The 8,493-nt window shown below is 39.1% G+C and overlaps 1 non-coding gene across 1 annotated transcript; it reads left to right on the forward strand.

Annotated features, from left to right (window-relative positions):
• Window positions 1-7,738: 7,738 nt before the first annotated feature.
• Window positions 7,739-7,811, forward strand: trnaf-gaa (transfer RNA phenylalanine (anticodon GAA)). The gene has a single exon. It is a non-coding gene; the product is annotated as a tRNA-Phe (tRNA).
• Window positions 7,812-8,493: the final 682 nt, after the last annotated feature.

Below are 8,493 nucleotides of genomic sequence, written 5' to 3' on the forward strand. Positions count from 1 at the left end.
ATCTCAGACTGGTTTCTTGACGATGAAACTGAGTTTACTGCACTTAAATGGCCCCACAGTCACTAGATTGCAATCCAGTAGAGCACCTTTGGGATGTTCAAATTCCAAATGTGTTTTAATGTTTTGGAGGTCACATTATTTACACAAGAGATTAATATTAAATGGAAAGGCTTTATGAAAGCACCCAAACAACAAAACAGCATGTTTGTTTAAACAAACACACTAATTAAAGCTGTAATGCTTGTTGTTGTAATTAATTACATTAACAATTGATCTGGCATTTAAATGTCCCTGTAGAGAACTACATAGCATGTGCAATCTAAGTGCTCTTTAAATGGAATTTAAAGAAAAGCACACCAAAAAATGGATATTATCGAGCATGGTGTGTGTGTGTGTGTGTGTGTGCGTGTGTGTGTGTGTGCGTCCGTGTATGTGAAATCTCCAGGCAATACTTAGTTTCGTTGTCCTGCATTTGTAGTCCACAGGTGTTACGCAGAGCTTTGCAGACCACATATACATGTTGTTGCTATGTATGGTTCCCTGTGGGCAAAATAAAAACAAAAAACGTCCAATTATTCAGCCAATCAGCATCGATGTATGTATAGTCACATCTGGTGAATTGCTGTTGGCTCTTTAGAAGACACAAATATGCCTCCATAGCCACTGCATTGGCTGAATTCCCATAATCCTTCTCTCAGTGTGCCCAAAGAGTTATGCAAATAGACACAAATATGCAACATGGCATCGCTGACCTACATTATGGGTGTCAAGAAATGAAAAGTAAAGTAGTAATATTTAAATTTCTAAAAGAAATTGTCAAATTCTTCTTATTATTATTTTTTGTTGTTGAAGAATTAAAGGCCAAGACACTGTCCTCTTGTGGGGATGTGGTCAATTTCGAGCTGCTCTTGAATATGTTAATGCTTGTTGACAGAGTTTGGGTAAAGAGCGCACAGCCTGAATGGCCTCTGATAAGGGCAATGTTATTTAAAGAAAATTTCAGGCTATTACAGAAAAACTAGAACTGCTGGAGAGCTTCTTCAGATAAGATACAGCATATGGAAAAAACAAACAAACAAGAACAGAAAACCCCTCAGCAACATAGCAAGATATTTCAACTTTTTCCTCTTTCACCTGCACTAAACAATTAGACATACAAATGCTGCTCAACTAACTATACTTGTGTTGGCTTTTTATAAAAAAAAACCCCAACAACTTATGTCTCTGCAACTGCAAGCCACACATGGCACTATTACAGTTTTTCTCCATTGGTTTGGCTCATTTCTTTAAACAGAAATTACATTCTCAAAACTTTAAGATCATTTGGCAAAACACTCTTAGAGTTTAGCACAACACTATAGCTCACCTGCAAAAGCTCATATCTCTTCCAAAACTGTTCACTCAGGCTTCAATCTAAATCCCTTTCTCATTTAAACAGTCAGTGTCTCCAAAATGGCAAAGATCCTTCTCAATAGCTTTGGCTCATTTCTCGACACAGATCGGACATTCTCATCATTCTTGGTGCTTTTGTCAAAATAAACCTGGATGGTTGATCACAACAACATGGTCCACCTGCAAAAGCTCATATCTCCCCTAAAACAGTTCACTCATGTGTCAAAACTACATTTCTTTCTAATCTGAATAGTCAGTGCCCCCAAAATGCATCGTCCCTTTGGCATTGTGTGAGTACTGCCATACAAAATGTTTAGATGTTTTGTCACTATGGCAGAGGACCAACAATATACAACAGAAAAGAGTAGCCTCCAAGGTTTGACATCACAGATTGCACTCACACTACCAAGGAAATGATAACCATTTTTTATTCACACGCAAAGAAAGTTTCATACATATGTAGAAAGAAAATGTACATTACAGTAGTAAATTGTATGAACACAAAATCAAAAAACAAGGACTTATTCAGTGGTCGCTGTACTCATTCTCATGCTGCACAGTGACTGGAATACTACTCTAAACTGTATAAATTATGTAATTCCATAGTTTACTGTAATTTGTACAATATATTTTTTGTCATATTTAGTATCAAAACATTCCACTAGTCCTCTCCACCTGCTAGTATAGACCTACTACTGTAGGCAGATGCACACAAAATCTCTACAATAAGTTATACATTTTTTGCCTCACACACAGTGCCCTGTCCTATACAACATATAATTCCATCATAGATTACATAGAGTACATACCTGTTTTCCCTGCGAAAGGTTTGGATAATGGAGGAGACTGTAGAGCGAGGCACATTAGGCTGAACTCGACGACCTGCCTCTGCCATTGTGAGGCCATGGTTTATGACATGGTCTATAATTGTGGCCCAAATTTCATTCGGGACAGCACAGTGTCTTTGCGCTCCTCTTCCCCCTATTCCTCCACCACGCATTCTCAGTCCTCCTCCTCCTCCTCCTCTTCTTCTTCTTCTTCTTCCTTGAGGAAGAACTTCCCCTTGTCCGTTTGCTTGGCCTTGTCTATCCATGTTCAGAGATCGGACTGGCTCTGGTCAAGCTCTATACATCTGTGCTTGGCAGCACACAATCATGGAACACACCTGTGTGTGACACCTAGTTTCACCTAACTGTCAATGACTGTCATCAATTTATCAAATATTCAAAGAAATTCATATTTGGTATTCATGGTATTATGTTCTTGACCAATTTTGACAATTGAACAGACGGTTGTGCATGCGAGTACTTATACAATGAAATCATGCTGACATGTTTTGGAGAGAATGATCATTAGACTGAGAATCAACTAATCAGTTTAGATCTACAAGATCTATTCATTTGGAAAATGTGCTACATGTGGGCTAACTGTATAACTGTAGGCTACTTGTACTTAATCATTTGCAAAGATGCACTGAGACAATTGAGACATGTACTAAGGCATTTGCCATTTGATAAAATGAATGAGAAATGCCATTCTGTTGTGAACATTTGCCAAGAGGTTTGGAGGTTTGTCCATGTTATTTTGAGAATGTAATTTCTGTTTCAAGAAACGAGCCAAACCAATGGAGAAAAACTGTAAAGGGGAAGATTTATTCAAGGAAGCAGTTTTGGCAATGACTGACCCAAACCTGGAAAACTGGTTGCTTCTTATACAAACTGCAATCAGATGGTTGCTAAGGAGAAGCATTTCCAACCATTGCATTGCACAGTTTAGCGTGGCATACAGGTTCTGTATTTTATTATAGTCATCAAAACTGAAATTGTCACCATTTTCCAAGGCAGAACGTATAGAAATGACAGAGAGCGGACCTAAGCGCAGGCAAAATGTAGTGGAGGTGACTGTTTAACAAAAGACGAGCCTTTATTATTGGCTGGACAAAACACTACAAAGTAAAATGCAAACAGGGAACTGAAAACATGAAAGAAAACCTAAACTGGAGTTTAGCTAAACAAAGGAACAAGTGCAACATAGAAAACATAGCAAAACCTGACAATCGGGAACGAGGAGCCTGAGACATGAAACACTGAGGAGGAACTGCTGAATGAAAACACCGGGATGACAAACAGAGGTAACGCAGACGATCCAACAAAGAACAGAGGGAAACACACATTATATATACATACCCACAACGAAATGAGGAAATGACAGACAGGCAGGGAACACAGCTGAGACTAATCAGACAAGATGAGACAACGGGGAAGCAAAACTCAAAACACTGAACACAGGATGCGAGACTTTCGAAAGTAAAACAGGAAACACACGAACTTGGAGACAAGGATGACAAGAAGGAACACAAGTGAGGCACAGGAACACCTAAATCAGCAGTGCTGGATCAGGACACATCTAAAATCTGCAGGACACTGGCCCTCGAGGCCTAGAGTTGGACACCCCTGCTCTAAATTGATAGTTTAAAATGTTTAGTTTGCAACAGAAACTCTCGCTAAAGCTAGCAGTAAAACCTGATTTTATCTTGTCCAGTGATCGTTACACTAGCAAAACCTCACTTTGAATATGCCAATTTAGAAATATCAGTGACTCTTGTTCAGCAAATAGTTTGTGGGTCCTATTTTACAACACTGAATTCTATGAACTATAAACATCTAGCCTACTTACCTAGTAATTCTCCGTCTCCAAAATAATTAGAATTGTTTTTGCACAAAGAAAAGACTGAAATTGATGGAGATGTAACTACCAGTTGGTTAATACCTCCTCTGGCCATGACATGTCAGGACAGACAATGCTCCCTTTCTCACAAACACACATACACCCCAAGACATGCAGAATATAATTGAACCGCACTGTGACAGCACTCACAGCCATTTGGAAGCACATACAGTAAATATGATCAGTTCCATGTACCAGTACGATTTGCACAGCGGACAATGAAACATTCTTTGGCAGAGCAGCCGTAAGTAAAGCAAACAGATTTATTAATGTAACATTACTAGTCACTGAAAGGGAAATAATGAGCCTTGGGCTTTGTTTTCACACCGTCAATAACACACTCAATACACCGAGTGCCTATTATCACATGCTGCTCCACTTGATTTTAATTTATCTTTTTGAGACCCAAAAATAACTTGGCATTCATTAAAGATTGAGAAAAAGAAATCAAAAGCATTATCTCACAGCAGCTAATAACATTCACAATGGGCTTGTTCTGAGACCCAGTAAGCCATGATAAGGTATAGATGATCCCGAATGCAGAATACCTGAAAATTTAGCTATTAATCATTATCAACATGTCAACAAGTCCTCCAGGTAACAGGAACTTTTTTCTATAAAGGAAAACAAAATAATTTTTGCCTGCAGGCTCTAATTTAATGATCAAAGTTTTGTAGAGCAATGTTCTTTCTTTCTTTCTTTCTTTTCAGGAGACATTTTATGCACATTTGTGTTACCTTTGTTAGTAATTGAACACCTTTTTGATCATTTATTTGCAGTGCATGTTTTCATTGAGCATGTACATAGATATACAGTGTGTGCGGTGCCTGTGCTTATGTACACCTGTGTGTGAAAAATTGCTCTGCCACTGCTTCTCTGTGGGGTGGTTTTCATTTAAACAGGCTCTTATTCCCTTACCAAACACTGAGGCTGATGAATGAAAATTGTCCTTCCGTACATAGTGTATACTTCTGTGTGTGGGTGATGTAGTTTCATTATCTCACTTTTGACAATAATTTAAAGAAATAAACTTTGAACTAATTTACCTTAATAGCTATTAAACTGAAAATGTCCCCCTGCTCTCTCCTACATCTCACATGTTTATTTCTCTGTGTCTTGCAAATTTGTGCAAGCTTGTGTAAAATGGCTTGCTCTGTCTGTAGACTAATGCACATCCAGAAATGCACATGCATATGTGTGCTTTGTATGCATGTGTACTGTGTCTGTTTACAAGGTAGAAGCACTAACAGGTTTATTGCTGTTTGTACAGCGTCAGTCTGTCAGTGATTGCTGGAGTAATTATTTCCACTTTGCATTGTGTTTGTGAATAATTTAACAGTGCCGAGTGTATTTTAAGTGAATGCATCCTTTTGTGTTGTAATATTTTTGTGTAAGCTTTGTTAAAGGAATAAAAGAGATAAATAGAAATGGTACAGTGAGATGCAGATGGATAAAAATGACAAGTGCCAAATGTCTTCATTAAATTCTCATTTCTGGGGTGTTTCATTCCGTCTGCCTTTCTAAACCTTTAATAGCATCTGTACTTTTGTCTCTGTGTCAGCCTCTTTTGTTTTCTTCATCTGTATCCTCAGCATATTTTCCTGACTTTCTAAACTTTGATCATTTTTGTTCAGAGAAACCAGGCCCTTCTCTAACACTGCATTGTTTCTGGGCCACATCAACAGAACAACCAGGCACAACATTTCTGTTGCAGATGGCACTTTTTTCATCTTACATTACAAATCAGCAAATCATGATTATAAAGTATTTATAAACAGTTCTAGTGTGTATTCGGCAATGGCTGGTAAGTGTTTGCTGGTGTATAATTAGCCACAAAGAGGTACTATATATGATTATGTACTGAAAACCTCCATGTGATTGCTTTAGTTGCTAGCAGGTTTCTATGGTAGTGTAGTCTGCATCAAAGTGTCTGCCACATTTGTAAACCATTCGCCAAATGTAAATAAAGCCATAGAAAGTACATTGCAAACTTGAGACCCTAGTTCTTCAAATAAAAATTGTGCCCTATACTTTGTCCCTCTTCTACTGGTGTGAGAGCCTTTCTGTGGATGTGTGGGATTTTGTGTTCCAGTGGCAGAGTGTGCCTGAGGTCTCCACCCTGCTGATCACACACCTGAGCCTCATACCAAATCACACACCTACAGGCTGTTGCACCGCATGCGGTATTGCAAGCTTAGCTCAAAACTATTACTCGTCTGTTGTTCAATTATTATTGTGCGCTTTACTCACCTTCATGCGTGAAGTGTCCGAAGAGAAGCTGTGGATAGAGGATCTCATTATGACAGACACGGAAAGGAGAGAACTGCTGGAATTTGATCGTGTAGAAGAATGTTACAAGCAATATAGTTTTCACCACGGCTTCTCCAGACCCTTTCATGTCTGTAACATGTGCTCAGGGTTAACCTGTTCTCATCTCTGAAAAGCAAAGCGCAGCAGTGGACCCGCCAAATTTTATATTCTATGGCAAATACTGGTTGGGCTCCATGGTCCCAAGCAGTGAGCATAAGGCCCACCACAAGATGTAGGGCCTTCAGGCAACCCTCGTGAAATTTGTTTCTGATTGTCTGGTCAGAGACTTTCGCACTAGTGACCTGATGGAGGACATTCTGTAGGGCTCTGAGAGTGCTCATCCCCTTCCTCTCTGTACAAAAGAGGCAGATACTGCTCCTGCTGGTTACGGCGCTTCTACGTCCCTTTCCAACTCTCCTAGAGTAACTGCTTGTCTCCTGGAATCTCCGTCATGAGACTGTGCTGGGAAACACAGCAAACTTTGTATTGATGTATTGATGTGTCATTCTGGAGGTGTTAGACTGCAAAACCTCTGTAGGGTTCAGGTATTCCAAGTCAAATGCAAAACTAGTGACAATACAGTCAGAAACTGGTTTTACAGTGGTCTCCACCTGTAAAACCAGTTTCTGTTTTGGGGGTCTCATTGTTTCCCCTGTACTGCACCTGTTGTTAATTTCAAGAGCACCAAAGCAGCTGAATCTGATTAACAACCCCCTCTGCTACTTCACCGACCAGATCAACATCACAGAGGTTTTACTGACTTGATGCTATAAGTGTTTCTTTATTTTTATTTTATTTTTGAGCTGTGTACAGCTACTACCTCAACTCAAGTTCTCCCCAGAGGAAAGAACTAGGTGAGGGATGTGATATTTGGAGTGAGTGGGTACATTAACTGACTATAGGAGGTTAAATGTAATCACCAAGAATATGAAATGTGTAATTTGCGTAAGGCAGCGGAGAGGAATTCAGAAAATACTCTGATGCTTTGATGAAATTCCCATCTTTCTATAAATTAAAATAATCACACAATCGCAATCTAATCACAAAACAAAATACTTTAAATGCAGTAAAAATACCAGAAGAGCACTTATAAAGAAACAGCTAAAATTCTCCTTCTTCCACAAATTCTGAAGGTTGTTTTTAGTTAGCAACTTAAATCAGCCTGAGTGCGAGCAGACCAACAACTGATGGAGAGTGAGTTGAAAATATTTGTTGGTCCACGCAAGAATACCATCTGCATTTATATTTTATTGAGATAACTGGAATGACAGTATCAATCTGACAAGTTGCTCTTTGAATTACAACAGTTGCCAAAATAGCTCAGTTGGGAGAGCGTCAGACTGAAGATCTGAAGGTCCCTGGTTCAAGCTTGGTTTTTGGCATGGTGGTCCATTGACATAATTTCCTTATGGATTAATAAAGTATTGTGATAATGTTATAGCTTACATCTGGTGGTGAGATTTACACGGCAGATAATTAAAAAAATTACAATTAATCTATTTTCTTCCACTTATCTATGGCCGGGGGCAGCAGCCTAAGCAGAGAATCCCAGATCTCCCTCCAGCCACCTCTTCCAGCTTATCCAGGAGAACAAGATCTTCCCAGGCCAGACTTGAAGGTGCTAATTCGCATTCTTTCCACTGCACATTGGGCTACAAACCACTAGTTATGGTCCTGTAATGCCAACAGGACCACAATTTCTAGCAGAGAAGCCTAGAAATTCTGTCCATAAAAATTATGAACAGAACCAGTGACAAAGGATACCCCTCTGGACTCAACACCCACCAGAAACAAGTCCAACTTCTTGCCAGCAATGCAGACCAAATTATTGCAGTTGTTGTACAGTGACTAAATTGCGCGTAACGATGGGCCACATACTATATTACCAAAGTATATCTCATATGACAATAAATGAGAACACTGTTTGTTTCTATATTTTCAATGTACAAAACCTTTTTTTTTCAACTGGTATGTAATCATTTCTTGATCATTACCAAGCTAACTGGTAGCTGGTTTATGCTGAACTGCCATGGTACAGTTCCGATCAAAAGTTTAAGACAACCT

Source organism: Neolamprologus multifasciatus, chromosome 6 (assembly GCF_963576455.1).
Source record: "Neolamprologus multifasciatus chromosome 6, fNeoMul1.2, whole genome shotgun sequence".
NCBI lineage: Eukaryota > Metazoa > Chordata > Actinopteri > Cichliformes > Cichlidae > Neolamprologus > Neolamprologus multifasciatus.